This window comes from Stenella coeruleoalba (assembly GCF_951394435.1).
Source record: "Stenella coeruleoalba genome assembly, chromosome: 3".
NCBI classification, from domain to species: Eukaryota; Metazoa; Chordata; class Mammalia; order Artiodactyla; family Delphinidae; genus Stenella; species Stenella coeruleoalba.
The window spans coordinates 34,032,290-34,059,637 of NC_137148.1; the positions used below are offsets into that span (position 1 = coordinate 34,032,290).

The 27,348-nt window shown below is 36.6% G+C and overlaps 1 long non-coding RNA gene across 4 annotated transcripts in view; it reads left to right on the forward strand.

The window, feature by feature from the left end:
* Nucleotides 1–27,348, forward strand: part of LOC307183157 — a 248,489-nt gene that overhangs the window by 202,962 nt on the left and 18,179 nt on the right. For all 4 annotated transcript variants that reach the window (XR_013827387.1, XR_013827388.1, XR_013827389.1 and 1 more), the window contains one exon: nucleotides 12,738–12,835. This is a non-coding gene — a long non-coding RNA (uncharacterized lncRNA). The remainder of the gene's footprint in view (nucleotides 1–12,737; nucleotides 12,836–27,348) is intronic.

Below are 27,348 nucleotides of genomic sequence, written 5' to 3' on the forward strand. Positions count from 1 at the left end.
CTTTGCCCTCCGCACCCCTGTTGCTGCGCTCTCCTCCGCGGCTCCGAAGCTTTTCTCCTCCGCGGCTTCGAAGCTTTCCGCCTCCGCTTCCTAGTGTGTGGTAACCTTTCCTCCTTCACAGCTCCCTCCCAGTGGTGCAGGTCCCGTCCATATCCATTTGTCTCTGTTTATTCTTTTTTCTTTTGCCCTACCCAGGTACGTGGGGGGTTTCTTGCCTTTTGGGAGGTCTGAGGTCTTCTGCCAGCGTTCAGTAGGTGTTCTGTAGGAGTTGTTCCACGTGTAGATGTATTTCTGGTGTATCTGTGGGGAGGAAGGTGATCTCCGCGTCTTACTCTTCCGCCATCTTCCTGGAAGTCTGACAGCATATATTTTTAAAAAGATTTAACTGCACAGAATTTATCACATTCCACAGTGTATAGAACCATATCGTCATTGGTCTGTGCAAGATCTTTTACCTTTTTTTTTTTTTTTGCTGTACGCGGGCCTCTCACTGTTGTGGCCTCTCCCGTTGCGGAGCACAGGCTCCGGACGCGCAGGCTCAGCGGCCATGGCTCACGGGCCCAGCCGCTCCGCGGCATGTGGGATCTTCCCAGACCAGGGCACGAACCCGTGTCCCCTGCATCGGCAGGTGGATTCTCAACCACCGCGCCACCAGGGAAGCCCAGATCTTTTACTTTCTTTCACTAATTTCCCCCATGATCTTGTTGCATTTCTTTTCCCGGATTAGTTATGTGTTAGTGTATTTCATGTTTGTCGTTACATATGATTATTTATATATATGTGTTTATATCGTAAAAATACAAAGATTATTTTCCATGTGTATTTTTGTAATTTACACAAATGGTATTTTGCTAAAAGTTTTATTTGGTTTTTTACTTCCTTCATTCAACATTATGCTTCTGAGCCTTATTCAGTGTAAATCTACTGGAACACAGACATTCATTGTATCCACTACATTTTATTTATCCACTCTTTTAGCAGGTATTTTTGTTGGCTTCAACTCTCTGCAGTTATAAACACAATTTGCTCTTTCCTTGTGAACCTGTGAGAAAATTCCTAAAGACTTCCAGGTTGCTCTTCAGAAAAACTATACACGTTTACACACTTACCAGCAGCCTATGTGGACTTCTTGCTAGCATGTTTTGTTAGCCAACCTACTGATATTACCTCTGATGCACGTAAAGTGGTATCTCAGGATGGTTTAAGTAGCATGTCTCTGATCAGTAGTGAACTTCAGTAAACCATTGCTCACCAGACATTCTGGCTATCTGTGAATTAACAATTCATATTCTCTGATTATTTTCCTATTGTGCTCCTTTATACTTTTGTTGCCTGATTTTCAGGTGTGCCCCATACATTCTAGATATTAGTGTCTTGTAAGGTTTGGATTTTACAGATCTCTCTTCTCTCAGTCTGTCACCTATGTGTTAGTTTTATCTGTGGTATCTTTGATTGATGAGAGAATCTTAACTTTAATGTAATTTAATTCGTCTATTTTTCCCTAATAATTTTTGCTTTGGATAGTTTTTCTTTCGCTTAAGAAATCATTTTGTTTAAGAAATCTAAAGTCACAGATATAGTCCTAAATTTTCTTCAGTTAATCCTATAGTTTTATGTTTCAGAAATCCTCTTTAGTTCTCTATAGTTACACTGTAATTTTATAAATGGTATGAGGTAGAATAAAGTAAATGAAACAAAACCCAAAACACTTGTAGTTAATATCATAGTTAGTGGGAAAATATTGAACCTTTTCTTCTTAAGGGCAGAACAGAGATGCCCGTTATCACTACTTTGGAGCACAGGCTCCGGACGCGCAGGCTCAGCGGCCAAGGCTCACGGGCCTAGCCGCTCCGCGGCATGTGGGATCTTCCTGGACCGGGGCATGAACTCGTGTCCCCTGCATCGGCTGGAGGACTCTCAACCACTGCCCCACCAGGGAAGCCCCTATCACCACTTTTATTCAATACTGTACTGGAGATCTTATCCAGTGCAAGAAGGAAGGGAAAAAAAGGTATTATACTGAAAAGAAAGTAAAGAAAATGGTATTACTTACAGACAGAATGATTGTGTACATAGAAAATCCAAAAAGAGTTACAGATACATATTAGAATTAACAAATGAATTTAATAAGATTACTAGATACAACTTTATTACAGAAAAAATTATTTCTGTATCCCAGCAAAACCAAATAAAATATTTAGTCTGGAAAGACTTAAAATAGCAATGGTCAAATGTGCTCTTTACATCTAATGACAATTATGATTCTATGAAAGGTTCACAGTATAGCTTGAGAGTTGCTAATATGGGTAATTATGCTAAGGTGAAGTGAGACAAAATAGTGCAATAGAAAAAAAAGGAAAAAAGAAAACTAGGGATTGAGAATGTGGAGACATATTTTACTCTTGATTCTGCAATAACCAGCTAGGTGACTTTCAACAAGTCACTTTACTTCATTGTAACTGTTTCCTTATTTGTAAATTAAATGTTTTTCAAACTTTTTTTCAAAATAGTAGAAAATTTCTTTAAAAATACTAATTATATCCTTAATATGAAAAATGGCTAAAACAAATATTCTTCAGAAAAATTAAACTTTCACCAAGTGGCGGGGAGTGATTATTTCAGTGGGTATAAAGATTCGTAGAAGCACAGCAAGGAGCCAGTACTCCAAGATAACATGCTTTAACATGCATGGTAGTAACTTACCCAAGACCAAAGCGAGTCAGACCGAGAATACAGGTCTGTTTTCTTTCTCCTATACTGTACTGAGACTTTAAATACTGAAAATTTAAGCTAGGAAGGAAGAGTGGTATGCTGCAGACCTGTGCTGAAGACACTTGGGGCTGGTGTAGCAATTTCACCCATGAGTACCTGAGACAATAAAGATGAGAGAAAATATTTTAGGACTGAGCAAGAAAATATATCCTTTAAATGTGTGTACTTCTTCCAGTTGGTTCTTTAAAATTTAAATACATTTTCCCTCAGGTCAGGGTGTTTGGAGTTAAGGGAAAATGCTAAAAGTCAGACCCTGGAGAGGCAAGAGTCAGGAGCCAATAGGATGAGGCTAAATAGGGTTGTTAATTAACCTGGGCTATGAGAAAGACAGAGAAGTGAAAAGGTGTGTGTCATGGCACAGGAAAAACACAGGTGGAAACAGCTGAAGGCCGTATAGAGGACTTCTTGAGAGGGAGTGCAAATGTCTGTGACCCAGAACTGACCTGGCATCAAAGGAGAATCTAGCATCCAAATACATCCAAATGATGTATTTGGATTCTCCCTCTTGGGTCCCCATGAATGGTTAAATGACACATCCCACTCAGGATCCTTTTCTAGAGTAAGGATTGGCAAACTACAGTCAGTGAGGCTAATCTAGCCTGATGCCTGTTTTGTAAATAAAGTTTTATTGGAATAAAGTCACAGAATTAGTCATTGTCTATGGCTGCTTTTGCACTTCAGCAGAAGGGTTGAGTCATTCCAACAGAGGCTATATAGCATGCAAAGCCAAACATATTCACTATCTGGCCCTTTACAGAAAAAGTGAACCCTACAGCCCAAAAGGGAGAGATTTCTGGTCTGATCAATACAACCACAATATCCAGTTGGCTTTGGGAAGCAGTAGTCTTACTTGGGTCTGATCAATGGATGACTGTTCCAGAGCTAGGAACTGAATGCTTGTGTGCAGTTGTGTTCAGGTCTGCCTCTGGGTGAGAATATGAGTGCTCTCTAAACAATATTTGGATGCATGTTGCTGAGAAACAAAGCATACTATGAAGTTTTCCAGAGCTGTTTAAGCAATGTTGGCTGGTGACATGGAATACCTTTTCGTACAAGATGCTCCGTATTTTCATAATGTAGAAATTTGCTAGTGAGCTTAAAGGTAGACTGATCGGTAGAAAAGGCTTTAATTGTAAAGGAAGAGAAGAATGTGGGAAGGACCCACAGGAGGAGGAGCCAGGACGTGGAAAGTTAAAATGGAGCAATTATCATTTTTCCAGAATGAGAATATGTATTCTGTTAAAAATATTTATGCCTGTCCTAATGATGACAGATTCACATCCAAATGGTATTTTCAGCCATGAAAATAACCCCAAACGTAAGATTACGATCAGTGGAAGCTGCTGATTCTCTGAAGGCTTTTACATATGCAAAATAGTCACATGCCAACTTTTCATTATAGCAAAAATTCTATAATTTCTCATTAGAGCCAAGACCAATGATCCCATCTATTTCACAAGTCCTTTAGGGTGTACTTTGTCAGTCAATGTGTGCATCGATAAAGTGAAATTGCAAATTAAATTATTTCGCTCGGAGAATCATAGATCAAAAGTCTCAAGTGGAGAAAATAGAAGTTTGCTTTGGACCTCAGGCTGCCACGATCTTTTTCTCTTTTCCTTTGCTACTAAAATTATTAGAATAGTCTAAATTAACTGCATCTAATTTCTTATCATCTACTCCTTATTAATTTCACTACTTGCAATCTGGGTTATAAATACAACCAGCCTAAAGAACTATTCTCTCAATGACCATCAGTAACCCCCTAATTGCCAAACCGAATGACCACTTCTGAATCCTCTATTGGCTCCTGGACATGGTACAATACATCTTTTTCTCAGGAAATTTCTCTCTTTCCTCTCTTTATGATTCTCTTTCTACTCCCACCTGGAACTATATCCTCAGCCTCTTTTCTTTCATAAGGCATTTTATCTGCTTCCATGTCATTACCTTTCAACTTTGTGTTGATTGGTTCTTGTCCACCAATCTCTGTATTCTAATATTCGTTCACTAATAGTATCCAAATAGAACATCCTATCACAATGGTGACATTGACATTCTCTCTCCCCCGCTACGTCTATTCTACTAGATGCTAACTTCTGTAACTCTTACCTCTGAAGTGTCTCTTGTCTATGCATTTCCCATCTTTTCCACCTCTTCACCATGTCTACAGCTACAGCTCCACCTCGAGCAACCATAAACTCATACCTTGAAGATAACATCAGTGGCTTAATTGGTCTCTGAGCCTTAGGACTCTTCCTCTATTTCCTTCTGAACTACTCTCTGGCAGGTTAGTCATTCTATAGCTCACCTCCCAGTGTCACAACACGACTCAAAACCTCAATGTTGCTCTTTTCAAAAGACTGTTCTAATACCTAATTTTTAAAACTCTGAGCAATTTGATCCTACATTACCTCTGTAGACTTATTTTCTCTCCTTTCATTCGTATTCTCCATCATCCAGCTATATTGGATAACTTGCTCTTCCTTCAAAATGGGATACAGTTTCTCCTACCATTGTATTTCTTTCTTGAAACTTTTTTCCCTCAATTCCAAATTCTGAAATATTAGTGTATTGTGCATCGTTCTTCTAAGGCCATTCCAAATATGTTTCCTTCTTAAACGTTTCTACATTTTATAGACATTTTTGCCCTTAAGATCAGATGCTATACGATTCCTTCATCCTTTTTTGTAACCTCTTATATGAAACTCATCAGATATTGCCAGGTATTATGATTATTTGTATGTTATCTCCTAGTCTCTCTTACTCCATTCAGTATATTCAAAGCTCCTTAATGATGGGACCTGAATAATATTCATCTTTGTAATTGATTAACATAGAAGTTAATTGTTAATTGAGTTAAGTTGTCTATACACAATGAGTTTGCAAGAAAATTGTTGAATTTTACATTATGCCTTTAGATACATGCCCTTAACTAAAATTCACCATGTATGTTCTCACTCTTTTGGCCTAAGAAGCAACAATCTTTCCTGCAGCAAAGTGCTCCAAGAATTGTTTTTATTTACATGCTGAATTATTGAGTGATGCATAATGATGATATTAAATTGAATAAAACTTTTGGTGATTCTTTGGAATGTAAAAAAAAAAAAAAATGTTAGTTAGGCTCCTAATCTAAAACTGGTTTAACAGACTTGTTGTTGCCAAGGGGTGGGGGAGGGTTGGATTGGGAGTCTGGGATTAGCAGATACAAACTTTTATGTGTAGAATAGATAAAAAACAAGGTCCTCTTGCATAGCCCAGGGAGCTATATTCTATATCCTGTAATAAACCATAATGGAAAAGAATATGAAAAAGAATTTTTAAAAAACTGGTTTAACATACAGTTATCTATGTAATAGATATGTATTTTAAGATAAAACAACTCAAACCTCTGCAAGCTTTTGCCCCTTCTAGGATTATAGAGAAACCTGGATTAGATTTCAATGCAGGGCCTTCTGGAAAAGGGCAACAAAAAAAGCTGATTGAGATCAAGCAGGTCTTGCCTAAGCTTTTGGGTCAGCTTCCTAGTTTTCTTCTTGACCTCTAGTTGCCCCATGCATCTTCACCACTGTTACCAAGATAATTTTCTGTCTTATTCGGTTTGGGCTGCTGAAACAAAAAAATACATGGGCTGGGTGACTTATCAACAACCGAAATTTATTCCTCACAATCCTGGAGGGAAGTCCAAAATCAAGGCGCTGGCAGACTGAGTGTCTGATGAGAGCCCACTTCCTGGTTCATAGGTCGCCGTCTTCTCTCTATAACCTCACATAGTAGAAAGGGCAAGAGAGCTCTCTGAGATCTCTCATAAAGGCACTAATCCCATTCGTGAGGGCTCTATTCTTGTGACCTAATCCCCTCCCAAAGGCTCCACCTACAAATACCATCACATTGGGGATTAGGTTTCAACATATGAATGTTGTGGGGACCCAAACATTCAACCTACAGCATTTTCCTAAAGCTCCACTATGATGAAAATAACAATCTAATATTTGAGTAGCATTTTATGTCTTGCAAGATACTTTTCAAAGTGCCATAAGAGTAATATTATCTATCCGCTTATTCCAGTCAATCCATAAATAGTGGGCACCTGTTATACACCAGACATTATGTTGAGACTTAAAAAGATAAATAAGTTTGGTTAATTCTTTCAAGAACTTTAGTTGAAAGAAAATGATAGTTGGTTAGAAAAAAAGGAATATGAGGAGTACGGAAGATTATAAGAAGCCTGTAATCAGAGAACTCATAATCCCCCTTGCATATGCATTCACTTTTTCTCTTGTCTTTAAGTCATATACACTATAATTACCACCATTATTATTATCTAAAGCCTTTTATTCACTCATTCAGCAAAAATTTACTGCAAGGCATTATTCTAGGTACTTGAACAGTGAACAAATCAGAAAAAAATATCCTGCCTTCATGAAATTTGCAATCTATTATGCAGAGGATAGAGGAAAAAACCAAAATATATATGCAAATTATATAGCTTTTTAGAAGTATTTATTTAATATTTATTAAAATATTGTAACTTCAAAAAATGCAGGTCATTCTCTCTGCCACTATTTTCTCCTTCTCCTATGCTTACTTGGAGAAAATCTGTCCATTCTTATCTCAGAATGTCAAATTTTCTGGGGCCTGCTGAGTTGGCTGCAGGTCTCATAATTCTGCCTCTTAGACACGGCTGATGGGCTATGATTGGGCATGAGTCAATTGGATTTCACGTACCAAGGCTGGGGATTGAGGCTCAGAAACTCTCGTTAGATATAATGGGAAGCTTACTTAAATCATATGCAAATAGAAGCAAGAATGTCCTTCTGCAGTGATGCAGAGTAAGAAGAATGAAGTGGGAACTTGAAAAAGTGTGCCCAGGGAGTGTAAATGTTGTCTGTCACGAGGCTCAGCACTTCCTTCCCTTGAATTCCATAAAGCACTCCTCTTCCTTTCAATAAATTATATATTTTTTTGCTTATGATACTTTGAACATACTTTTGTTACTTACAAACAAGTGATCCTTAACTAAGATAAATTTTGTGATTTTCAAACAATTGCAATTTCCAGCAATTTCAAAAAAGATATTTGAACAACTATATGATGTACACTGCACAATCAGAATGAACCCTGTCCAATTCATCCAAGCCATGTATCCCAGCTGATGTCAACCCTGAACCCTGTCCACAATTAAGTCAATGGTGCATATTGCCTGCTTTCTACAACCACCAGCACTGTAGAAATTAATAAATCCGTTAAATATTTACTAAAAATGATTTACTCTATTTCCTAGGGTAGCGTGGAAAGAGGAAGCTAGAAATTGGATAGCTTCCTTCAGGTAGAGCCATCTAGGCTCAACCTACAAGATGGAAGGGAAGAGGCTAAGAAAGAAAGGCCATCCAAAATTCGGGTATGGCTGTTGAGAGAGCTGAGTGGGCTGTATTGAACACTGTTTATCTTCAGGGTTGTGAGTAGCTAATGATTAAGGCAATAATAATGAAGAAAGACGTGAGGTCCTTGAGATAGTTCTGACAAAGCGCTTTGAGGGAATATTTTTATTCTGAACACTGACGCTGTGGAAAATTACTGAAAAGCTAATGATATCATCGATGTGATCCTCTGGGCATAGGGCAATAGCTGAAGCATGGAACAAAGAAAGAAATAAGTCCAGGTAAGAGATCACTGGGATCATTTGTCTAAGTTTGAGGCTGCGAGGCAAAGGAAGAAATATTGTGCTGGGGCATGTATAAACATTTCCAATTTTTAACAACAGCCTAAGATAAAAGGCAATGAGAGACAGAGCACATCCTCTCTTTGCGATTTGGATCACACAAATAAATATCAATTTTCTTCAAGATCTTTAAGGGAGAAGTTGTTTTAATCAAGTGCTTGGAAGTCTAACAAGGCCATTAACAGGACACACACAGTGTTTTACCCCAGCAGTGCAAGACGGCATTTCCTTATTGCCCTTCTACATATCACTAGGTCTGTGGCCAAGGTAGAGAGGAAAAATGAAAGAAATGGAATGAATTGAAGTGCTTAGGGAGCTATTGTGTGTCCGAGTCCAGTTACCAATGTTGTGGCTGGACCAACCTTGTTGATCTTATTATGACTGCAAGATGCCCTTCAGCAATAACCATCAGGAAACTTTGAAAAAATAAAGGTTTATTACTTACAGAAACTGGAAATCTCACAGCACCACACCTGGAGCCACACAGTGAGGTCTCGGGTAGAGAGAGAGTGCAAGTGTGAGGGATCAAGCGCCTGGGGTTCTTCTTTTATTGGGGTCAAGGGTAGGGGCCTAAGGTTTCCCTGGCTCACTCTTTATTGGTGAATTTAAAACATAGGCTCACTCTTTATTGGTAAATTTAAAACATAAGAGCGGGAATTTAAAGTTTGGGGAGGGAAAAACAGTGGCCCAAAACAAAGGCAGCTCAGTGGTGACTGGCAATGTGTTTATTCAAGATAGCTGTCTTTGAAGTCCACCACTTTTGCGGTGGATGCCTTGGCAATCAAAGCTTCAGTCAGGCACCTGCATTACAAAAAAGGAAGAAAAATGAACAAAAAACCCCCCACAACTGTCAGGGTTTGCACTACAGGAGGTCACTTTTTAAAATAACTGAACTCTGATGAATACTTGTATTTTTTTTTAATAGATAATGACAAAAGACAGTCTTACAGTGACAAAAAAACTCAACTTCTTTTGACATGGGATACTATGTGATACAAAGACAAAGAAGTTTCTTAAACACTTGAGAAAGTGAAACTGATCATTTAGCTGTGTTTATTCTTTCTATGACTCAATAAAAGGCCACTTTTTCTTGCCAGTCTATCAAAATTTGATTTTAAGAGGGTTGATAATGAAGTCAAATTATTTCCAAACCCATCCTCAATCTGGAAGTATTTCAGAAAGCCTGTTTCCAGGTTCATTTTGGAAATATTCCTGGAGTGCCACCTACATGTTAGGGAATGGGTTCACTCCTGAATATGATTGTAACTAAAACAGACATTGCTCTCATGTGCTTACTTATAGTATACTAGGCAAAACTGATATTAAAAAAAAAAATAGACACACACACACAAAGTATTTAACAACTTAAAGTATATAATTTTCTAAAGTAATAACTTTAAAAGTATGCAATGAAATATGAAAAGTACCATAAAAATGATAGTGTGCTATGAGAAAGTATAAAGGGTACAGAATTTAGATATGGAGGCCAGGAAAGGATGGAGGATGAATTTGAGCTAAGACGTATTAGATGAATAAGGGTTTAGTAAGTAAAATGGAGGGAGACAGATAAAAAGTGGGTGTTTCTTCAAGCTAGAAAAGGTGTTGAAAGCTTCACTGTGACAGCCCTCTTTTTTTTTTCTCCAGCTTTATTGAGATATAATTGACAAAACTGTAAGATATTTTAAGTGTATATTGTGGGGATTTGATGATATAAACACACATTGTAAAAGGATTCCCACCATACATGAACCCCAGTGTTCATAGCAGCCCCATTTACAGTAGCCAAGGCATGGAAGTAACCCAAGTGGCCATCAACAGATGATTGGTTTAAGAAAATGTGAGATATATATATATGATGGAATATTACTCAGCCATAAAAAAGAATAAAATATTGACACTTGCAGCAACATGGGTAGACCTAGAGAATATCATACTAAGTGAAGTAAGTCAGAGAAAGACAAATATTACATGATATCACTTATATGTGGAATCTAAAAAGTAATATACATGAATCTATATACAAAACAGAAACAGACTCACAGACATAGAAAATAAACTCATAGTTATCAAAGGGGAAAGGATAAATTAGAAATATGGGGTTAACAGAAAGAAACTAATACACATAAAATAGATAAGCAACAAGGATTTACTATTTACATGACACAGGGAACTGTATTCACTATCTTATAATAACCTATAATGGAAAAGAATCTGAAAAAATATATATAGCTGAATCACTTTGCTGTACACCTGAAAGTAGCACAATATTGTAAATCAACTATACTTCAGTTAAAAAAAAAAAAAGAGTCCAAAGACCATTGCATTGGCTTCGCTATTTCTGTGAATGGTCAGCACTGACCTTAAAAAAAAAAAAGGATTCTCACCATCTAGCTAATTAACAAATCCACCACCTCATATATTTCTTTTTTTCTTTTTTGGTAAGAACATTTAAGTTCTACTCTCTTAGCAAATTTCAATTATAATCATATAATACAGTGTTATCAACTATAGTCACCATGTTTTAGACCACATCCTCAGGCCTTATTCATCTTACAGCTGAAAGTTTGTACCCTTTTACTGACCTCTCCCTAATTTCCCCCACACCCCCAGCTCCTAGCAACCACTTTTCTACTCTCTGTTTCTAAGAGTTTGACTTTTTTTTTTAAACAGTCCACATATAAAAGATACTGTATAGTATCTGTCTTTCTTTGTCTGGCTTATTTCGTTTGCATAATGCCTTCCTTCAAGGGTCATCCATGTGTGCAAATGATGGGATTTCCTTCTTTCTCATGGCTAAATAATATTCCATTATATATATACACCATGTTGTATTTGTCCATTCATCCATTGATGGACACAGGTTGTTTCCATATCTCGGCTATTGTAAATAAAACTGCAGTGAACATGGGAGTATAGGTATTTTTTTGATATCCTGTTTTAATTTCCTTTGGATATAAATCCAGACATGAGATTGCTGGATCAGACTGTAAGTTCTCTTTTTAACTTTTTGAGGAACCTCTGTACTGTTTTCCGTAATGGCTGCACCAATTTACATTCCCACCAACTGTGCACAAGGCTTCCCTTTCTTGACATACTTATCAACATTTATCTCATCTTTTTGATGATAAGTCATTCTGATTAGTGTGAGGTGATATCTCATCGTGGTTTTGATTGGCACTTTCCTTATGCTTAGTGATGTTGAGCACTATTTCATGTACATGATAGCCGTTTGTACAGCCCTCATCTTTATGCAGGTAAAGTATTATTAATAAAGGAGAATCTAAGACCATGTGTACTTTAGCGATTAGCCAAGTTAATGCAACAAATATATGGTGAAAAAGGAATTAGGGGTTGTCTGTTCTTTGGGAGAACTTGTTTTACTTTGTTCATTATTATCTTACAGTATTCCCATGGCCACTCCAAATCATTCTGTTATGCTTATTTATTTATTTATTTTCGGCTGTGTTGGGTCTTCGTTGCTGCGCGCGGGCTTTCTCTAGTTGCGGTGAGCAGGAGCTACTCTTCGTTGCGGTGCACGTGTTTCTCATTGCGGTGGCTTCTCTTGTCGTGGAGCATGGGCTCTAGGCACGCAGGCTTCAGTAGCTGTGGCACGTGGGCTCAGTAGTTGGGGCTCGCAGGCTCTAGAGCGCAGGCTCTGTAGTTGTGGCACACGGGCTTAGTTGCTCGGCGGTGTGTGGGATCTTCCCGGACCAGGGCTCAAACCCATGTCCCCTGCATTGGCAGGCGGATTCTTAACCACTGCGCCACCAGGGAAGTCCCTGTTATGTTTCTTTTCCTTGAACAGACTTACTAATGTTTTGAGTGTAATTAGAACAGAGTTCCTTTTATAAACTAGATTTTTTTTAAAAGACCTAATCTAATAAGCATTCTTGAACGTTTGGTTTTAATATTTTATTAAAATATCTTCTTTATTTTATTAAAGTGATCTATTTATATAGTTAAAAAAAATAGAAAAGTTTTAAGACAGCAAACCAAAGCCAGTACTTCACCATTTCCTATGTTTTCAGTCTCCTCTCCAGTACCAGTCACTTTCAAACTAGAACTTGTAGGGCAGCAAAATTTGCCACCCCAAAATGTGTCTCTTTGGCACAAGAATTAATTTAGACTGATTATTCTTAAGCAACCGAAGATTCAGGGAGTTTTTTTTTACCTTCCCTTTAGCAGCCTAAAAGAATTTAAATAGAGAAACTAGAAAGGTAAAGGAAAATTTCCTCCTCTCTGACAGGATAACTGGCGGGATTCAACTTTAGTGGCTGGACACTACTCACCCTGAGGCTGCTGCAGCTAATCGACCCTGGAACAACTGACAAAAGTCAGCAGAAGGTAAGAATTCTTACCGTGTCAGTCAATCTCCTGGATCTCTGACTTCAGGGTCTTTTGGGAATGAGCCTTTTCTCTTTCTAAAATTAGATTAGCAGGAGAAAATATTTGTGGAGTTAGTTCCTTGGACTTAGCAACCTTTGGTGATCCTTTTCTTCCCAGAGATATCACTGTTTTGCTTTGTCTCTCTTTTCTCTGTGTCATTTGTCATAAAGAGGAAAACCTTTGTTCTGATTAGTTTTTCCTTTTATCTTTTACTATGTCTTGAGTGCTTGGCATTATGACCAGTGAGAATATTCCTTTTGGTCTCCACCATCTGGAAGGTGCATGTACCAGTGTGCATTTGGTGGTCAGTCAAATAGACTGGGATTCCAAGCAACTATGGCTAATTGGTCAGAAGCACAGGTAACAACCTGGACTTGCAACTGGCATTCTTTGTCTGGCTCTGCCAACTCTCGGGGGAGTTTGTCATAGGGGGTCCCAGTTCATAAGGGACATTTGTAGTCTCAACCTTCATTGCTTTCTTAGTGCTCGCACTTCTTACTGCTTATACAACAGAGGACTTTGCTATCCTAGACTGTCTTTGACAGTGAGCTTTCTTGATTTTGTGATGTCTGCATACTTTGAACTCTCTTGTGGCGATGCCTCCTGCATCCATGTTTAAGTCATAAAAGACTTACTGATTTGAGTCAATATTGAGATCCTACCCATCAATGGCCAGATGATGGGTCTTTTGAACTGGAAAAACTTCTAAATTTGTAAATTTTTAGAGAGCTCTTATTTTAAATAGCTGTTTTATTGGTACCTATGGAAAGACCAAGTTAAAATGTGGATACAAGGAAATATAATGGCTAACCTTAAGAACTTCCTTAAAAAATGGTTTGGGAAGCTTTATCAAATTTGGTGTTTCAGCCTCCCCTCACGGGTCTTATAGACACTAGTAAAAACATTAGGTTTATTAACAATGGAATGGGAAGAAGCCAAGAGGAAAGTCAAGGGACCCTTCCCAACAAGGTAGAAAACTTTAAAGGGTTATTAAGAAATGAGGTAAATAAAGCAGATATTGAAAGAGGAACAAAGAGGAAGCAGAAAGGGAAGAGTCACGGGACTTGTCCCAGCAGGGTGGAAATCTTTAGATGCTTATTAAGAAATGGAACAAATAAAACAGACATGGATGGGGTTAAAACAACGTTTTTAATTCAGCGCTACCTAGAGTTGAATGGGCCAAAGGACCCCCTGCATTTCCCCCATTATTAAATGGCCCCCAACAATTACACTCTATTTACTTCAGTTTGCAGAAATTTAAAAAGCCAGAAGACAAAAAATTACATTGAGAAATCTGATCGGTAATCACTTGGGGCAACAGTTAAGCCAATTAATCACATTAAAAATTGACCAAAAGACCAGGGTCCCTTGGCTCGACGCCTCACTGGGTACCCAAAGCATATTACATAGAAATGGAAAAAACAACTGGGAGATGGAGAGAAGTTTCTGGGGCTCCTTGAAGTGACAGCCGCACAAGCCGTGGTACCAAAACCCACTGGTAGGACCCTGACTTGGGCTATAATTAGATTGAGAAGATGTAAAAGTGCAAAGCTTGACAGGATTGTAAAGGTTGGAAAGTTTGAGCAATGTTATGTGAAGAGGTTATGTCAAAATTGCCTGAGTGTTTTTTGGGAATGTATGATATATCTGGCCAGGAGTGCTTCCCCTACCCAGAACTGTAAGACCAAGAGTTATTGATGAGGTCCTAGTGGAGGCTATGGTTAGAGGTATAAGAGTTGATGAAAAAGTTTGAGGTAAAAGTTTGTAGGAAAATTGGTGTATTTGAATGGGCTTTATGTAAAGTGGTTACATTTGTTTCACCAGATTGTATTGTGGAATAGGCATTGTGTCTCACTGGGGAAACTTTCCTCTGCCTAGTATTGTAAAACAGGGCATGTAAACCTGTTCTTTGGGCAATGTTAACTGAACATGCTAACGGGGGCCAACAGCCTGAGCCACACAATGTGAAATGGAAGCTGAAGGCCAGTATTCAAGGGCTAACAGAAGCAACAGTCTTTGTCTTGCAAACCTCTACAAAATCAGAAATGTAAGCATAACCCACAATTACCTGAAACTGAGCCCAGTTAATTCAATTGGTAGAACCTGAAAGCAAAGGAAAAAAATAAAAGAAGAAAAGAGGCTTTTTTAAAAAACATTATTTATTTTTGGCTGCGTTGGGTCTTCGTTGCTGTGCGCGGGCTTTCTCTAGTTTTGGCAAGCTGGGGCTACTCTTTGTTGTGATGCCCGGGCTTCTCATTGCAGTGGTTTCTCTTGTTGCAGAGCACAGGCTCTAGGTGCGTGGGCTGCAGTAGTTGTGGCTCACGGGCTCTAGAGCGCAGGCTCAGTAGTTGTGGTGCACAGGCTTAAGTTGCTCCATGGCATGTGGGATCTTCCCAGACCAGGACTAGAACCCATGTCCCCTGCATTGGCAGGCAGATTCTTAACCACTGCACCACCAGGGAAGTCCCAGAAAAGAGACTTTTTCAAAGTACAAACGGCTGGGAAGTCTTCCTCACCCAAAATCTAATTTACGGACTCTTTAATTAAGATTGTTTGTCAGGGGCAAATACAGATCTTAGAAGTCTTCTCTGCAAAGATATTATAGATTTTTTTTTTCACTTTTGGATAGTATCGTCAAAATTAATTGATAAAAAGAGCTCTATTTAATTGGCTAAAGCAAACAAGTGCTTATCTAAAAATTCTCAAAAATATAATAGAAACTAATCCAAATATTTTTCAAGTTCACACGATCTAGGATTAATCTTTAGTAAATAAACACAAGTTTAAGGTTATCGGTTTAATTAAAACAGGCATGTCTTTAGAATTATCAGCACTAAATATAAAACTTTTATTTTACCTTAGGTTTACAAAAAGTCAATTAAATTGATGTTATCTGTTACAAGATTTGTCAGCAAGAAAAATAGTTTGGCGTGATGGCTGACTTTGTCTAATGTTTCATGAAGTTTTCATGAGTACTTTAAACAAAATTGTTGAGAATAAGGGATTTAGATAGAGGTGAGTGAGCTAAGACTTAAAAATATCTTCCAATACCTTTTGGTAACTTAAAACTTTAGAGTTTTGCTAAGTTAACTTAAATGATAGGAATTCATTGAATGTCTAGATTATTTCCAAATAAGATAATTATAGCTGAATAATAATTCTGAAACATTTATTGTTAAACCAGTCTATGTTTACCTACTTTTGTCTTCTTATTACAGAAAAACTAAAGATATTTGGGTCTTTTAGTAAATATGTTGTACCATATTGAAAAAAAATTATGCTGTAAGGACATGTTTTCTAGAAATTATGAAGTGTGGTCATAAGTTTGTCAGTCAAAAAATACTTGTATAACAAACAGTCACAATTGCTTACTTCTTAGTTTTCACTAAAATTAAGGTGTCTAACGGTTGAGAATTATAATTAACATATGTAATTAAAACTACTAAAATTAGTATGGAAAAAACATCTTTGTATGCAAGGAAATTTTTTAAAAAGTAGAAAGAATGGAACTGCATTTTGTTCAGGAAAAAGAAAGTAATTTTTTCCTAAACAGATGTTAGAGAGAGAGAGAAAGGGAAAGAGAGAGAGAGAGAGAGAGAGAGAGAGAACCTAGGAGGAAATCTGAATGTAAAAAAGAAGTTTTATAGAAAAGGAACCCAGAGAAGAGTTTTGTGTGTGGTCAGTACTGCCTAAGATTAGATTGAATTTAATTGAGTAAATAAATTTTATTCATTTATTTATTAAGTGAATGAATTTTAATATTAAAAGTAAACTGGCGGGCTTCCCTGATGGCGCAGTGGTTGAGAGTCCACCTGCCGATGCAGGGGACACGGGTTCGTGCCCCGGTCCGGGAAGATTCCACATGCCGCAGAGCAGCTGGGCCCGTGAGCCATGGCCGATGAGCCTGCGCGTCCGGAGCCTGTGCTCCGCAATGGCAGAGGCCACAGCAGTGAGAGGCCCGTGTACCAAAAAAAAAAAAAAAAAAAAAAAAAAGTAAACTGGCATAAAACTAGAATTTGGGGTTTCTCTCTCTGCTAAGAGGATGGTTTTCTTGAACAATTGATCTGCTTTTGAGAACAGTTTGTAAAAGTTTCTTTACCCTTTAAGTAATAATTTGTTGTAACTTTCTGTATTTGCTTTTGAAATCTTTTATTGTCACTTTAAGTGGGTAACTAAGTATTGTTTCACAGAGACCTATGATCTTATTTAACTGTTTTAAAACCTTTTGATATCTTTGACAAACTTCTCCCAACAAATTCTAAATGAAGTCCTTTTGACCTCTAGCTAACTTTGGGATTCTTCAGAGGGCCCCTGAAAAATCTGAGAGAGACATTAACTACACTTATTGGGAATGTAGAATTACATGGGAAACATTGTCAAATAAGTGACAATAAGCCTTCTTAGGTTATATTTTATTGGTAAATGCTATTAATATAAGTGTTCTAAAAATTATAGAAGGGCTTCCCTGGTGGCACAGTGGTTGAGAGTCCACCTGCCGATGCAGGGGACACAGGTTCGTGCCCCGGTCCGGGAGGATCCCGCGTGCCGCGGAGTGGCTGGGCCCGTGAGCCATGGCCGCTGAGCCTGTGCGTCTGGAGCCTGTGCTCCGCAACGGGAGAGGCCACAACAGTGAGAGGCCCGTGTACCGCAAAAAAAAAAATTATAGGAAATTCCTAAAAATCTGATGTGTCCTGGTAAAATTTTATGTCGTAATTTTAGTTATTATCTTAAATATTATGTGTCACAGAAATGACCAAATTTCTGTCAATTGCATTATAATTTATCAGATATTTAATCATGCCATTTTATGTCTTTTGTCATTTATAGACAATTATTTTACTCTGATGCTTTTGCAAAAATGCTTCATTTTCCAGAAGATTTATAGAAAGGTTTCTGATAACTTTCAGATCATACCATTAACCTGAGTAATAAATTATAAAACTCTAATGGAAAACCTGATGGCTTCATAAAACTGCTAACAAAAGGTCAAAATTAACAAGAATTAATTACATAGGACTGAATGAACTAATGAATATGATTATGATTTTTATGACTTTTTGTCTAAAGTATTACCGGTATTTTAATATTTGTTCCACTTATAAATAAACTTTTCCTCTCAAGCTAACTAAGATTTCAGCAATTTGGTAAATTATACTTTTGTAAGCAGAATTGAAGCATTTATCTTTTTCTCCTTATCTGATCCCTCCAGAATTTGGAGACTCTTAGTAAGCATTCTGATTTTCATGGCAATATAGTTATTTATATAAGTTCATTAAAATGCTGTTCTCCTTGTAATAGGACGCAATTGGAAATATTGGTTATATTACCAAAACTTTGACTGGAATGTCAGATTTGTGAATGTGCTTAGAATCAGATATAACCAGACCCTTTTAAGGAACTAAGATTAACTTTATGAAGCCATAAAACCCCTTGGAAAAACAGCCTGGTACCTTACTTACAGGGCTCCCAGAAGTCTCACCAGGTGAGTATGAAGGTCACTTCCTGTCAGGCATAAGAACCTCAAGATATTTTGGGGATCTTAGTAAGGGAAGAATTCACCCAAATTTATAGATATCACAGGCTAAGTCTGATGGTAAATATTCACCTTGGCTTCTTAGCCTTGAGAGGCTATTAAAAATTCAGTCTGGAGATTCCTTATGAAAAGTTTCAGAAAAAGAGACTTAAGAGAGCCTATATGGTCAATTGCTATAATTGCTGGACTTAATGTAAATAAGGCCAAGTTTAATGAAACTAAGCTTCTTTTTCAAACAAATCAGTCTTATTTTGGCTATCTTTGATAGAAGTGAGGTGATTTTAGAGAGAAAAAATATGTTTCAATATAAACTATAACACACCCTTGTGGACCTTAGATTCTAGTCCTGTTACTTATTTTTAAGTTTTTTTTTTTTCCACCTGTAAACTGGACTGGATCCTGAATTCTTCTAGTTTCCTCAAATATTTGGCTACAACTCTCTAAACTTACATTTTCAAATTTTTCCCTGATTCTGGCTTTGAATCATTGAGAACTAAAGCTGCCCTTTTTCTGAAGCCTTACAGACTGAAGCTGAACAACTTGATATAAACTTAAGAGGGACAACCGCAATAGTCCATGTTTAGATTATCTTCATGTCTGTTGTGTAAGCCACTTAGAAAATTTATCTCAACATTCAATGACACCATCAGAGACATTTCGAACTGCAGAAGATACTTTGACACTGACATCTAGAAATCTTCTTGACTTCCTGCCCCCTAGGCTAAGAAACTGGTTTATAATTTTCTCCAAACATTAACATTTGTGGGTTTTTTTTTTTTGGTCTGCATAGAAATGTCTCTTATTAAATACCTGATTCCTGTACCTTGTAGGCATAACTTTGAGAGCCCACCTGCATCACCTCCTCCTGAAATGAATTTAACTGGACTAACCTATTGTCAGGACTATGAAACTGGTTCAGTGAGATGGCGCAATCTACTAACTCAGCTCCTGGACTGTGAAACCTCTCTAAGAAATCGACACTGTAGAGGAGCATAATTTGCCACCCAAAAATGTGTCTCTTTGGCAAGAGGATTAATTTAGGTTGATTATTTTTAAGAAACAGAAGATTCAGGAAGTTTTTCTTGTTACCTTCCCTTTCATTGCCTAAGAAATTTTAGATAAAGGCCCTGTTCCCAGAATAGAGCTATCGCTAGATATATCTGGAAAGAATATGGGCTAGGTGTGGTGGGCAGACTCTGCAGGGCCTAGAGAGCAGATTTCAGCAATTTGGTAAATTATACCAAATGTGCCATTATCTCTTCATGGTGAATGTAGTGTACAGATTACCTATTTCTTGTGTTTTGATGTTTTTGTTTTCCTAGGAATTTGTTCATTTCTCTTTCTTTCTTCTATTTTTTGGCATAAAGTTGTTCAAAATATGCTTTTATGATAATTTTAGATTCTGTAGGCTCTCTAATCATGTCTTTTATTATTCCTAATATTAACATTTTTGTTATTAATATTTATTCTCTCTCAATATCAGTATTGATTAAATTTTCTCAATTGTATTGGTCTTTTCAAAGCTCCAGTTTTTGGTCTTATTAATTTTCTCTTTAGCACATTTGTTTTCTGTTTTATCAACTTCTGCTCTTTATCATTTCATTTGGGTTTAATTTTTTTAAAGTTTTAATAAACTTATAGCATTTGTTTTCAGTCTTTTCCCCCATAACACATAAAATTAAGGTTTTAAATTTACCTTTAAACATTGATTTAGCTTTATTCTACAAGATTTGATATGTTTCATTTGTTTTTCAAGTTAAAATATTTTTTAATTTCCATTTTTATTACATCTCCAATCCATAGATAATTTAGAAGTGTATCACTTAGTTTCCAGACACTTTAGAATACACATATATAGCTAAGTCCCACTGTTGTTTGAGAATATATTTATATATTACCATCCCTTTGAATTGTTGAGACCTGTGTTTTGACCCAATAAATGATCATTTACCAACATATGGTAGATATTTCACATATACTTGAAAAATGTGTCTGAAAAAGTTTTGTAGTCTTTTATCTATTTCAATTAGGTCAAATTTATTAATAGTATCTTTCAAATCTTCTACATCTTTACTGAATTTTGGTTGCTTGTTCTATAAGTTACTACTGAGCAGTGCATTAAAATATTCCAACATCATTGCCTATCCCTTGAGTTCTGGCTATCTTAGAAGTCCTACTAGCTTTGGGCTCCCTAGGACTATGAGACAGCAGAAAGCTCTGATCTCCTTTTTTGTTAGGACTCTGGCCCATATATCAGACAATTCCTTAAAAGTAAAAGTGACAGAGAATTTGTCTTAACCACAATGGATTTTTCTTTTCTCAGGCTTCTTGATTGCTAAAGTATTTCTTGCCTTGGTTATTTGCCCTCTTTTTAATTTTAGAGTTGTTTTTTAAAGAGATTTGGTCTGATGGGAAGTACTCTGCCAGAGAGAGAATCAAAAGTCACACATGCAGAGTTCCTAACTGGTAAAGTAACCCTCATGTTGTGTAGAAATTTGGAAAGTCAGAAAAATAAAAAAAAAATTTTTTTTAATCATTCAACATTTTCACCTGGTTAATTCCTAGTCATCTTTCTGCTTGCAACCTCAATGAATTTCTTCAGTATAATCAGCCCTTATTTATATTCAATTAGATACTCTTCATAGCACTTTTTTTTTGTTAACACTTTTCACAATGTGTTATTATAGATTTATTTTTTATTTCTTTGATTAGCATTTGTCTCTTTCATTGAATTATTAGTTCCATTGTGGTAAGGACCATGTCTGCTCCTCTCTATAAACATAGTATCTATCACAGCCTAGAACATAACAGATATTTTATATTTATAAAATGTGTTTCTCTACCAGCATTATTTCTTTGTATATATATATTTAAATTAATATTCTATTATACATATCATTTTTATCTGCATTTTTCTATTTTCTGTATTTTTAAAATTTATTTAACAATATCATAAACATTCATCTATACAAAGATTTTCTTCTAATGCCAGCTCAGTCACCAATTATTTGACCTTGGGAATGTAAATTAACATTTTTAGGGCTTAGTTTCCTCATTTTAAATAAGGAAATGATAACTGCTCTAACTACTCATTCTGATAGTTGGCAAAAGTAAATGAAACCACTGATCTGCAAGGAAATTGTGGCATAAAAGATATTGGTAGTTAAACAATGATGAAAGATATGAAGATATGAAATAGTTAAACAATGATGCCTTAAACGGTTGCTACCATTGTTACTTCGTGGATGGCCTACAAAAAGTGTAACTGAGCTATCGGATGTGAGAGATCCATGATCACCTCAGATCTCTAAAGAAGGTGTAACTCCTTCTACAGACATCATAGATGGAGAAGCTCTGCACACGTAGAATATTCACATGATGGGAGAGGGATGGGTGTCATACAGCAGTAATGTAAGAAAAGAACATAGAGCTAAAACAAGATGCAGCTATTCCTGTTACAGAAAAGTAGGCAATTAACTTTTTGTAGTGCACTGTAGAGGGAGGCAAACACATCAGCAGAAATGTGATACTCAGTTGCTTCTAAGTAAGTGCATGAGCAAAAATAAATCATTGCATTTATTAATAAGGGATGAGAAGGAAAAAGAGCTCTCCCATCTTAGAAGATTTGAAAGAAGAACACTGTGAAAGAAACAGCAAAATCCAGGTGACACCAGATCATTTTCTTCTAGCTATGCTGGATTATCATCAGGTGATATGAGAACCTTACCTGTGTATACATTTACAGTTTAGTTAATTTTTTCACTAAATTAATTTGTTGTTTTCTTTTGGTTATAGTATGCATGTGGTAGTATTATCACTATCGAATATTGCTTCAGTAATTGCCACAAATATTTCTGTTTTCTTGATAAATCCCTGAGACTAAATTAAACCTTCAAGTATCACTATGTATGATACCTGGATGGGTAGATTTTGCTTAACCATTAGAGTTAAGTTTTGGTAGCCAGAGTTTACAAAACTAGGTGAACAATATGGAAAGCTCTTGCACAAGGATTATTCTTCCCAGGTGAACTTCGCAATATATCTTTTTTTGGAGCACCTGGTTGGTACCAAATAAATTAGACCAGACACATATTTAAAAGTATCCCTATAGAAATACCTACTTAAATGTAAAGATTACAGTAAATAGAATCACTTTGCTGTACAGCAGAAATTAACACGACATTGTAAATCAAATATACTTCGATTTTTTTAAAAAGAAAAAAATACAGTAAATAATTTTTGACTCAGAATTTTAGTCCAGAATGTTCTGAGTATGAGTAAAATTGTTTATGCATAGGAGACATGCCAACTGGTTTTTACTGAACATCAATATTTACTGTCATTGAGGTTTTATTGACTATGACTTCTCTTTTTAAATTTTTTTAACATCTTTATTAGAGTATAATTGCTTTACAATGGTGTGTCAGTTTCTGCTTTATAACAAAGTGAATCAGTTATACACGTACATTTGCCCCCATATCTCTTCCCTCTTGAATCTCCCTCCCTCCCACACTCGCTATCCCACCACTCTAGGTGGTCACAAAGCACCGAGCTGATCTTCCTGTGCTAGGTGGCTGCTTCCCACTAGCTATCTGTTTTACGTTTGGTAGTGTATATATGTCCATGCCACTCTCTCACTTTGTCACAGCTTACCCTTCACACTCCCCGTATCCTCAAGTCCAACCTCTAGTAGGTCTGCATATTTATTCCTGTCTTGTCCCTAGGTTCTTATGACCATTTTCCTTCTTGTTTTTTTTTTAGATTCCATATATATGTGTTAGCATAAAGTATTTGTTTTTCTCTTTCTGACTTACTTCACTCTGTATGACAGACTCTAGGGCCATCCACCTCACTACAAATAACTCAATTTCGTTTCTTTTAACGTCTGAGTAATATTCCATTCTATATATATGCCACATCTTCTTTACCCATTCATCTGTTGATGGACACTTAGGTTGCTTCCATGTCCTGGCTATTGTAAATAGAGCTGCAATGAACATTGTGGTACCTGACTCTTTTTGAATTATGCTTTTCTCAGGGTGTATGCCCAGTAGTGGGATTGCTGGGTCGTATGGTAGTTATATTTTTAGTTTATTAAGGAACCTCCATACTGTTCTCCATAGTGGCTGTATCAATTTACATTCCCACCAACACTGCAAGAGGGTTCCTTTTTCTCCACACCCTCTCCAGCATTTATTGTTTGTGGAATTTTTGATGATGGCCATTCTGACTGGTGTGAGATGATATCTCATTATAGTTTTGATTTGCATTTCTCTAATGATTAATGATGTTGAGCATTCTTTAATGTGTTTGTTGGAAATCTGTATATCTTCTTTGGAGAAATGTCTATTTAGGCCTTCTGCCCATTTTTGCATTGAGTTGTTTGTTTTTTGATATTGAGCTGCATGAGCTTGTTGTATACTTTGGAGATTAATCCTTTGTCAGTTGCATCATTTGTAAACATTTTCTGCCATTCTGAGGGTTGTCTTTTGGTCTTGTTTATGGTTTCCTTTGCTGTGCAAAAGATTTTAAGTTTCATTAGGTCCCATTTGTTTATTTCTGTTTTTATTTCCCCTTTCTCTAGGAGGTGGGTCAAAAAGGATCTTGCTGTGATTTATGTCCTAGAGTGTTCTGCCTATGTTTTCCTCTAACAGTTTGATAGTGTCTGTCCTTACATTTAGGTCTTTAATCCATTTTGAGTTTATTTTTGTGTATGGTGTTAGGGAGTGTTCTAATTTCATTCTTTTACATGTAGCTGTCCAGTTTTCCCAGCACCACTTATTGAAGAGGCTGTCTTTTCTCCACTATATATTCTTGCCAATTTTATCAAAGATAAGGTGACCATATGTGCCTGGGTATATCTCTGGGCTTTCTATCCTGTTCCATTGACCTATATTTCAGTTTTTGTGCCATTACCATACTGTCTTGATTACTGTAGCTTTGTAGTATAGTCTGAAGTCAGGGAGCCTGATTCCTCCAGCTGTGTTTTTCTTTCTCAAGATTGCTTTGGCTATTCGGGGTCTTTTGTGATTCCATACAAATTGTGAAATTTTTTGTTCTAGTTCTGTGAAAAATGCCAGTGGTAGTTTGATAAGAATTGCATTGAATCTGTAGAATGCTTTGGGTAGTAGAGTCATTTTCAAAATGTTGATTCTTCCAATCCAAGAACATGGTATACCTCTCCATCTATTTGCATCATCTTTAATTTCTTTCATCAGTGTCTGATAATTTTCTGCATACAGGTCTTTTGTCTCTTTAGGTAGGTTTATTCCTAGATATTTTATTCTTTTTGTTGCAGTGGTAAATGGGAGTGTTTCCTTAATTTCTCTTTCAGATTTTTCATCATTAGTGTATAGGAATGCAAGAGATTTCTGTGCATTAATTTTGTATCCTGCTACTTTACCAAATTCATTGATTAGCTCTAGTAGTTTTCTGGTAGCATCTTTAGGATTCTCTATGTATAGGATCATGTCATCTGCAAACAGTGACAGCTTTACTTCTTCTTTTCCGATTTGGATTCCTTTTATTTCTTTTTCTTCTCTGATTGCTGTGGCTAAAACCTCCAAAACTATGTTGAGTAATAGTGGTGAGAGTGGGTAACCTTGTCTTGTTCCTGATCTTAGTGGAAATGGTTTCAGTTTTTCACCATTGAGGATGATGTTGCCTGTGGGTTTGTCATATATGACCTTTATTATGTTGAGGAAAGTTCCCTCTATGCCTACTTTCTGGAGGGTTTTTATCATAAGTGGGTGTTGAATTTTGTCAAAAGCTTTCTCTGCATCTATTGAGATGATCGTATGGTTTTTCTCCTTCAATTTGTTAATATGGTGTATCATGTTGATTGATTTGCATATATTGAAGAATCCTTGCTTTCCTGGGATAAACCCCACTTGATCATATTGTATGATCCTTTTAATATGCTGTTGGATTCTGTTTGCTAGTATTTTGTTGAGGATTTTTGCATTTATCTTCATCAGTGATATTGGCCTGCAGTTTTCTTTCTTTGTGCCATCATTGTCTGGTTTTGGTATCAGAGTGACGGTGGCCTCATGGAATGAGTTTGGGAGTGTTCCTTCCTCTGGTATATTTTGGAAGAGTTTGAGAAGGATAGGTGTTAGTTTTTCTCTAAATATTTGATAGAATTCGCCTGTGAAGCCATCTGTTCCTGGGCTCTTTTTTGTTGGAAGATTTTTAATCACAGTTTCAGTTTCAGTGCTTGTGTTTGGTCTGTTCATATTTTCTATTTCTTCCTGGTTCAGTCTCAGAAAGTTGTGCATTTCTAAAAATTTGTCCACTTCTTCTAGGTTTTCCATTTTATTGGCATAGAGTTGCTTGTAGTAATCTCTCATGATCCTTTGTATTTCTTCAGTGTCAGTTGTTATTTCTCCTTTTTCATTTCTAATTCTACTGATTTGAGTCTTCTCCCTTTTTTTCTTGATAAGTGTGGCTAATGGTTCATCAATTTTGTTTATCTTCTCAAAGAACCAGCTTTTAGTTTTATTGATCTTCGGTATATTTTCCTTCATTTCTTGTTCATTTATTTCTAATCTGATCTTTGTGATTTGTTTCCTTCTGCTAACTTTGGGCTTTTTTTGTTCTTCTTTCTCTAATCGCTTTAGGTGTAAGGTTACATTGATTATTTGAGATGTTTCTTGTTTCTTAAGGTAGGCTTGTATAGCTATAAACTTCCCTCTTAGAACTGCGTTTGCTGTATCCCATAGGTTTTGGGCAGTTGTGTTTTCATTGTCATTTGTTTCTAGGTATTTTTTCATTTCCTCTTTGATTTCTTCAGTGATCTCTTGGTTATTAAGTAGTGTGTTGTTTAGCCTCCATGTGTTTGTATTTCTTACAGATTTTTTCCTGTAATTAATATCTAGTCTCATAGCATTGTGGTCGGAAAAGATTCTTGACACGATTTCAATTTTCTTAAATTTACCAAGGCTTGGTATGTGACCCAAGATATGATCTATCCTGGAGAATGTTCCATGAGCACTTGAGAAGAATGTGTATTCTGTCTTTTTTCGATGGAATGTCCTATAAATATCAATTAAGTCCATCTTGTTTAATGTATCATTTATAGCTTGTGTTTCCTTACTTATTTTTATTTTGGATGATCTCTCCATTGGTGAAAGTGGGGTGTTAAAGTCCCCTGTTATGATTGTGTTACTGTCGATTTCCCGTTTTTTGGCTGTTAGTATTTGCCTTATGTATTGAGGTGCTTCTATGTTGGGTGCATAAATATTTACAATTGTTATATCTTCTTCTTGGATTGATCCCTTGATCATTATGTAGTGTCCTTCTTTGTCTCTTGTAATAGTCTTTGTTTTAAAGTCTATTTTGTCTGATATGAGAATTGCTACTCCAGCTTTCATTTGATTTCCCTTTGCATGGAATATCTTTTTCCATCCCCTAACTTTCAGTCTGTATGTGTCCCTAGGTCTTAAGTGGGCCTCTTGTAGACAGCATATATATGGGTTGTGTTTTTATATCCATTCAGCCAGTCTACGTCTTTTGTTTGGAGCATTTAATCCATTTACATTTAAGGTAATTATTGATATGTATGTTCCTATTACCATTTTCTTAATTGTTTTGGGTTTGTTATTGTAGTTCTTTTCCTTCTCCTGTGTTTCCTGCCTAGAGAAATTTCTTTAGCATTTGTTGTAAAGCTGGTTTGGTGGTGCTGAATTCTGTTAGTTTTTGCTTGTATGTAAACCTTTTAATTTCTCCATCAAATCTGAATGAGATCCTTGCTGGGTAGAGTAATCTTGGTTGTAGGTTTTTCTTTCATCACTTTAAATATGTACTGCCAGTCCCTTCTGGCTTGCAGAGTTTCTGCTGCAAGATCAGCTGTTAACCTTATGGGGATTCCATTATGTGTTACTTTTTTTTCCCTTGCTGCTTTTAATATTTGTTCTTTGTATTTAATTTTTGATAGTTT